Below are 7,390 nucleotides of genomic sequence, written 5' to 3'. Positions count from 1 at the left end.
TCAGGGGTAAAAATCCCTACAGAACTCACTCTTTCACTCAAAAAAATAACAGGCAACATAAATTTAAAATAGATTGATTCTCCTTGCCAGTGATCATACATTAGTTCTCTTGTCTGGCACAAAGCATACATGCAAATCACACAGAGATCTCTCAGCACTCACATGCAGACAGAAGGACACTTGGGGGTGGTTTGAAGTAAATAAGGCATAAAGATATGCATATGTAGAGTCCAGACATCTAAATTTAGTAAATCCCTGGTGCCCCAGTCATTAGTGCAGAGGTATCACTTCATTTTATTTGCCATATAGGAACTGAGAGAGTGATATACAGCAGGGCGAGGACATGAACTTACACCCAGTATCTGTGCTAAGAACAAGTTCCAAGTATATAAAACACCTGTAGATTAATTGAAATCATCAGTAGATAGACAATAAATCACTTTACTGACAGTATTTATCACTCCACTGAATCTAAACCCATTAATTCTCTTTTATTTCTTTGGCCACAACCAGACTGTAGAAATAAAATTGGCTTTTATGCAAATGAATGTTATTGCCATGAGACATTGAAATTACTCTGGCAGTACCATCCAAAAAGCCATAGGCACAGCATGGTTATGCTCTGCCTGTGTATATTGTAGTGTTGATTTTAGGCATTTTAGTGGATACCCCACCGAATGAAAAGAGAAAGAAAGAAATGCACAGAAATTTGAATGTGAAGAGGAAACCCCCCACTGTATTTCATCAGTCTGCCACCCACACCAACAAGAGTCTATAATAAAAAAGACAGATATGGTCACAGTTCTTCTTCTTATCAGGGTGATCTGTGGGGTATTGAGACAGACAGACAATGATACAAAGAGTTCATGGGCTAATTTCACAGGCTACAGCCACTGCAGTGGTCTTATTAGGCAAGCTTGCACAGAAAAGAGAAAGGCAATAAATCTATATGAGTTTTCTTGGCTAAAAGAAAGCAGTGCCATGACAGAAAGGTGCAAAAGCAAGATCCTCAGAAAAAAACCCAAAATGTATTGACTTATACATCACTCACTAGGAACTGAATTAAAATGAAATTTGTATAAATAACACATCTCAACTATTAATGTGGCTGGTCACTAGCCCACCCCTTCTTTAAACAACTGTTAACTCTATGAACCCAGAGGGTGGGAAAAAATACACAAGACCAAAATTAGATGCCTTGAGCCTTTTTTCTTTCCTGCAGAACTGCTGCAGATGATTTATTAGTGAATGGATATCTGCCATCCATTTTAAAATTAAAAATCCCTTGGAGGCTCTGCAGCCCCCTCCATTACATTACCAGAGTGTACAAGTCCCAAAGGTACAGCTGGGACAAGAATTGTGCTCCATCAGTCAAAAACTATATTTTCTTCCCAAGTGCCAAAATTCTTGAAGTATGCAATTTGAATCATCCTTAAATTCCCCAGCATGTTTAAGCACTGTGCTAATAGGATAGTATTAAAGTATTAAAGGATACAGGTTAATCCCAGTGCTCTTGTGCCTTGGTCTCTTGGTGGCAGCTGAGGCTTGGAGTAAAGAAATGTTAAGCTCAGACTCCATTCATGAGTGCTGAGGAGGGAGAGAGCCACAAGTGAGATTTCAGAGAAGCATTTTCCATTGCACCTCTTCAATTTCACTTTAGTTTACGGCTTCAGTTTCTACAGGGTGAGTTTCAGCAGGCACAGGCTCTGGCCTCTTGTCTCAGCCTGGTAAACAGAGAGCTAGACTGCTTCTGCCTGTGTCATATCCCAAGGCTAAGTGCACTCTTCCATGAAGCCACTGACAGAAATGAAGGGTAATAATGATGCCTGGGAGAAACAGGAGAAAACTGGAGAGGAGAACAGAATAGACAGGCAGACTGACACATCTAAACCCTACTCAAGTTCAGTATCCTCAGCTGGGCCTCTACTCTTCCACATAAATTATGTGCCCTTCTGACTCCCCTGTTGGCATGTTGTGATCACCCTTGGCCAGAGAAGATGTGTGGTACTTTTATGTTAGGAAATAACAGGGTTATTAGGGTTAAATAACTAAAAGGTTACTGAGGCTCTTCAGGCCTGGCTCAAACTGTGCGTGATGTTTATACACAGGTATATATTTCATAGCTGGAATTTAAAATGGATTTTAAAACAGCTTAAGAAACACTTTCCCTGACAGTCATGAGAATACAAACATCCTTCATCAGGTTTCCAGAAATGCCAACATTATGAGAGGGATTTTGTGTGGCTCAGAGATGGAATTTGCAGTGTGCCAAGCTGATGGCACATTTCTCCTCATCCTTTGGATGCTGACTCCAGCCTTCTGCTGCAGTTACCTGATGGGATTTGCCCTAGAGCAGCTCTTACACTGCAAAACAGATCAGCTCCTCTCCTTGAAATAACTTTGCAACTGGCCTAAGGAGTCAGAATCATAAAACTTGCACAACCTGGGGATTTCCCACCAGGCAGCTGTAGATCAACCAGACAGCTTATCTAAGGGGCTGCTAATTGAGAGGACAAACCTTTGGCTGGCATTAATTAGTACACCTCAGCCTGTGATGACTCAGGTCCCATCAGCAGGGAACATGAACATGTACATGCCTCATAATTTTATTCAGACAGCTTTGTTGCTTACAGTACTTGTCAGATCTTAAATAATTAGTTCTACCTGATAGAACTTGTTAAATCTTAAATAATTGGGAGGAAAAATGACTGAATAGTGGGGGATTTTTTTGCAATCTATTGGTGGCAATATATGTATCCTACATGCAGACTTTTGCCAATACACTGGAGGTGGCCAAAGAAAGGCCCTGGAGGTGGATCTGCTTTTACACTTTAGAAACAGAAGTTGAGCACAGACAGGTCTTCAGAGCCTGATGGATTTAAACCCATCTATGCTACTCAATGGATGTATATGCCATGGTTCTAGTTTAAGATATCAGCTTAGAAGATGCTGAACTAAGAAAGGACTTAGTTTAAGGATTTTTACAGCTTGGCCAGAACAAAGTCTGGTCTATACTTCATATGGGTTTTTCGAAGTCCCCAGAACACTGAGCATCTATTTTTTTTTTCCCCAAAGGAAATGATTCAATGTTTTATTTTCTAACAACAGCTGAGCTGCCATGTACAGAGACCTTAGTAAGAAAAACCTGTTCACATCAAGAGTAGAGGAAAAGAAATTGTATTAAAGAATAGCATGTGGATATGCTTTTTATGGACTGTTTCCAAATACAAATGTGTTTTAAAGTCTGTAAAGTAACAGAAGTTCTTTTTCCAGTTTTCTTTAAATAACAAATTTGAAAAATAAGGATATTAGACATATGACAGGCAGCACAGACACAATACTAAAAATGAAATAAGAACTAAATAAATAAATAATTAAACAAAGAGGAATTTGCATGTAACACAAAGTAGCCTTGCTCTACAAAGAGGACAAGTTCCATTATTTCCATGTCAGCAAACTGCAAAAGATTTGGGCAAGTTAAGAGCAAATTAAGCAAATGGAAGACACCAGCCACAATTAAATGTGTGCAGTAGGATGAAAGGGAGGCTTCATTTAAGTTGATGTTGTTCATTAAATGGATATTAAAGCAAAAAATCCTTCTCAAGCACAGATCACAGAACCAGCTGTGTCCCATGGGAGCTGCAAGGTCTGGGTGCCAGAAAGGTGTTTTATCTCCTGAGGGTGGGCAATGAATTTGCTCCATGGATGATGGAGGAAGCTGAGCTGCAGAATTGCAGCAACTCCCACAGATCCTGAAACCATCCTTCCAATTCCTCCTGTGTCTCAGGATTTTTAAGATCTGAAAAGTAATTCAGTGAGTATGAAAACTGAGGGCCACTTGTGAATCTATCTATGTAGATAATAGGGGAATAAAGGAGCAGAAATCTTCAGGAGATGTAAATGACTCTGAGCCTCTGCCTCCTGTTTGGAGGGGCAGGGAGAAGGCAGAGTTTGCTCAGAAACTGGAGCTCAGCTGGGCTCCCCTAGGGAGCAACCAAATAAACTGAAAAGTGGCTATAATTTGATCTCTGCTCTGCTTCTGGGGAAAAGCAAATATATGCTGCCCTTTGCTCAGAGCTGAAGGCAGACTGCCTGTCAATGCAGAGCCCTGGGAGAGCATTCTGGATGTGAGCAGCAAAGCTGAAGTCCAGTGCTTCACAAGGCTGTTGGCAAAAACATTTACAGGAAGCACACTCATGCAAAGGCAATTAACAGATAGGGAGCACTACAAGAAAAATTATCTGCCTGATCTAATCAAACATAAAAGATGATTTTGGTCATGTGCACACACGTGATGGATGAAGGAGAGAATAAGCATGCATAGAAATGTGTCCAAGGATACACATAGATCCAAAATCCAGGGATGGTTCACTCCCCTATTATAGCTGCAGCAGAACAACTACAAGATTGATTGCAAGATCAATGCAATCAGCTAGGCAGTGAGAGCTGATTATCTGGGAATTCTGAGTAAAGATTATCCATAACAGAATAAAGGGCTGCTGCCCAGCCAGGTACAAATCACAGGAAAAGTAAAAAGTGCATTACAGGCTCCTCAACAGGGCATCACCATGCGAGGATGTATGAGAAAAAAAATACTTGTCCTCTTTTAAGAGAAGTTTAATAAGTGCTGTTTAAAATTTCTGTTAGTAACATAAGTGGAAGAGTCATGCAAGTTTTGTATTTTATATTTGTACCAGCTATCACTGGTAATATCCATCTGGTTCTTTCTGCCAGCTTTCAGTTCTGTCCTTGCTATCTATGTTTAACAGGATATTTTCATTTAATTTCAAGATATGAGTTGTTTTCCTCAACAGAGGAATTAATCTACTGAAGTTAATCTGGTGAGGGGTAGAACTGATAACTCTTGTCAGATTTCCAAATAGAACAGTGTAAGTGCAGAGGCCATTTTTTATTTACAGAAATATATAAATTGTGTGTATATAGGCTGAAAATCTGTGCTTACTCACAGAGGTAAATGTCACCGTTAAAAGTTAATTAACTTTGATTCTTCATGGTTATTTTTGACATAGATCATTATATAGATCATATTTGTTATCTTATATCATCCATTGAGAGATGAGGTTGAAAAGAGGAGAGGAGAGTCACAATTAGGGTTACTTAACCCTAAAGAATGTCTCCTCCCACATGATGGAAGGCAGCTTGGATTATCTGTGTGGTGTTTTTCCTCAAACACAGCTTGATCCCAGAGCCACTACAGCACAAGGCTGGGAAAGGCAAGGGGTCAGAAATACACAGTGTACAACAACAGCAAACAACTCTCAACAAATATAGTCTGTAAAAATACATTAAATCTCATGTGGTGATGGACCATTGAGCCAGATGGGAAGAACACAGAAATGTAACAAATGCTACAAGGAAGTTGTGAGTCTTTGGGGGACCAAGTGACCTGCAAAAGATCTAATTTTCAGCACTACATGCCCAGTGTTACTTAAATCATAGTTAAAGTCACAGGCCTTGGTCTCTTGCACACAGTCACACTGAAAGTAAGCAAGGTTGAAGTGGAAGGATGGTTTTCTACTCAACAAAACAATTTCCTGCACAAGTCACTGAACGTCACTGTAACACTTTGTTCTATACATACATTAAAAGTTTTCCACTAGAGAGACTATCTTGATTATTATGCACAAAATTTCAAAATAGAAGGGCCAGAAGTCTGTTAGCAAATATGTAGAAAAATACATCTTCTTTTAAATAATACATAGTTTCATAATCTTTTTTACATGTTTCTTATTCATTTCAGAAGTCATTTAAAAATGAAGATGAAATCCTTGTGACATCACTCAAAAAGATCACACTACCTGTTCACTCCTGTGACAAACATTCAGTGATTTCCACTTTTAGTACTTCTGTTGTTGGGGTGGGTCTGACCCTACTCTGGTTCCACTCCTGTTTTCTTTCAGTTAAAATTCAACTGTTGCTTCCTGCTCCCAGTTTTCAGTTCTTTTTACTTCCATTCCTCCAAATCATCGTTTCAGCTACCAGGCAAAAGCCTCCAAGAGCAAAATCCTTCAGTGCTTGAGATGCCTCAGCACCCAGGTTATAAAAACAAGACACTGCAGTGTGCATTTGTCCAAGCTCCAACAGTGTTTATAGTTGCATTTAGATTATATGAATCTGTAAAACATTCCCCAGTATTCAGATGTTTGAGGTAGTTAATGTATTCTCCTCTCTACAAAAATTCCGCATTTGAGATTAGACACCTCTCCCAGTGGAAATTTCATCAAGACCAATACATTCATGTGAAAAGTTTCAGCCCCAATGAGCTGACATTTTTCTGATGAAAATCTTGCCCCAAACCTCTGAACTATCTCAACGTGGAGCCTCGTGGTACTTAGGCAACCACTGCCTCAGGCTCTTTACTTTAATTTTATACATTTTCATCAAACCCTGATGTCCCTCGTGGGTTTGTGCTATTTCTGAAATGTAGCTAAAACATTTACTGTATATTTTTGTTCGTTGATTTCAAGTGAAATTATTTCATCACTTTATGTCTTCTTTTTCTCCTAGTCCTGATGTATTTTGACATCCAGAGAATTACAGTTTAACCAAAAACACTTCAAAGTGGAGTTTAGCAGAAAATGAGATAAAGTAAAAATATTTCATTTGGAGCTAATAGGCAGAATGAGGGCAGCAACTGTTCAGCCATTCAAGTTAAATAAGGGGCTCATTACCATCCTCTGTGACAACTGCCCAAATGCCACATTTAAAGATTCCATTATTTAAAGGTTCAGGGAATACAGTATTCATGTAGTGTATAAGTTTTTTTGTTTAAAGTAGTACTTTACAGTTAAGATCAAAATCCTGTTGTGTGGTGTTCTGTAAGATGGGTCATTTTACTACTGTCACCCCAAACACTTTCCTAGGAAAGACATTTCTCCTGCCCTATAGTTTTTCTGCTTATCTGAAACTCCTCCAGGGAGATTGAGCAAAACTCTGGAAAGCTTAAAAAATTATTATGTAGAAGGATGACCTGGAAAAGAGATGTGCATTCCATATCTTGGCCTGAAGATACTTCAGAAATTAAAAATTAGAAAACATAACATGATGTTCTGCTTGCCTCATAAAAGAGATTGTATTTAGCTGAAAAGAACTCAATTTAGTAACCAAATGTATGGAAAGGCTCCCTACATTTGCTTTGGGAGACAAATACCAGTGGAGAAGAGGAGCTACTCAGAATATAGCTGACATTAAAAAACAAAGCAAATTATGTGACAAGAATACATTTAGAAGACTTTGAAAGTTTTCTAATTAATTAATGTTCTGTTAAGTATATTATTTAGTTTAATACTATGTGATTCTCTTTTCCCTTTACTGAGAGAATATATAATTTCAAATATTTGCTTCATGGTTTTAATATTGAAGCTAAATT

Source organism: Vidua macroura, chromosome 7, assembly GCF_024509145.1.
Source record: "Vidua macroura isolate BioBank_ID:100142 chromosome 7, ASM2450914v1, whole genome shotgun sequence".
Classification (NCBI taxonomy): Eukaryota; Metazoa; Chordata; class Aves; order Passeriformes; family Viduidae; genus Vidua; species Vidua macroura.
The sequence above is the reverse complement of the archived record's forward strand: the minus strand, read 5'-3'. Positions refer to the sequence as shown.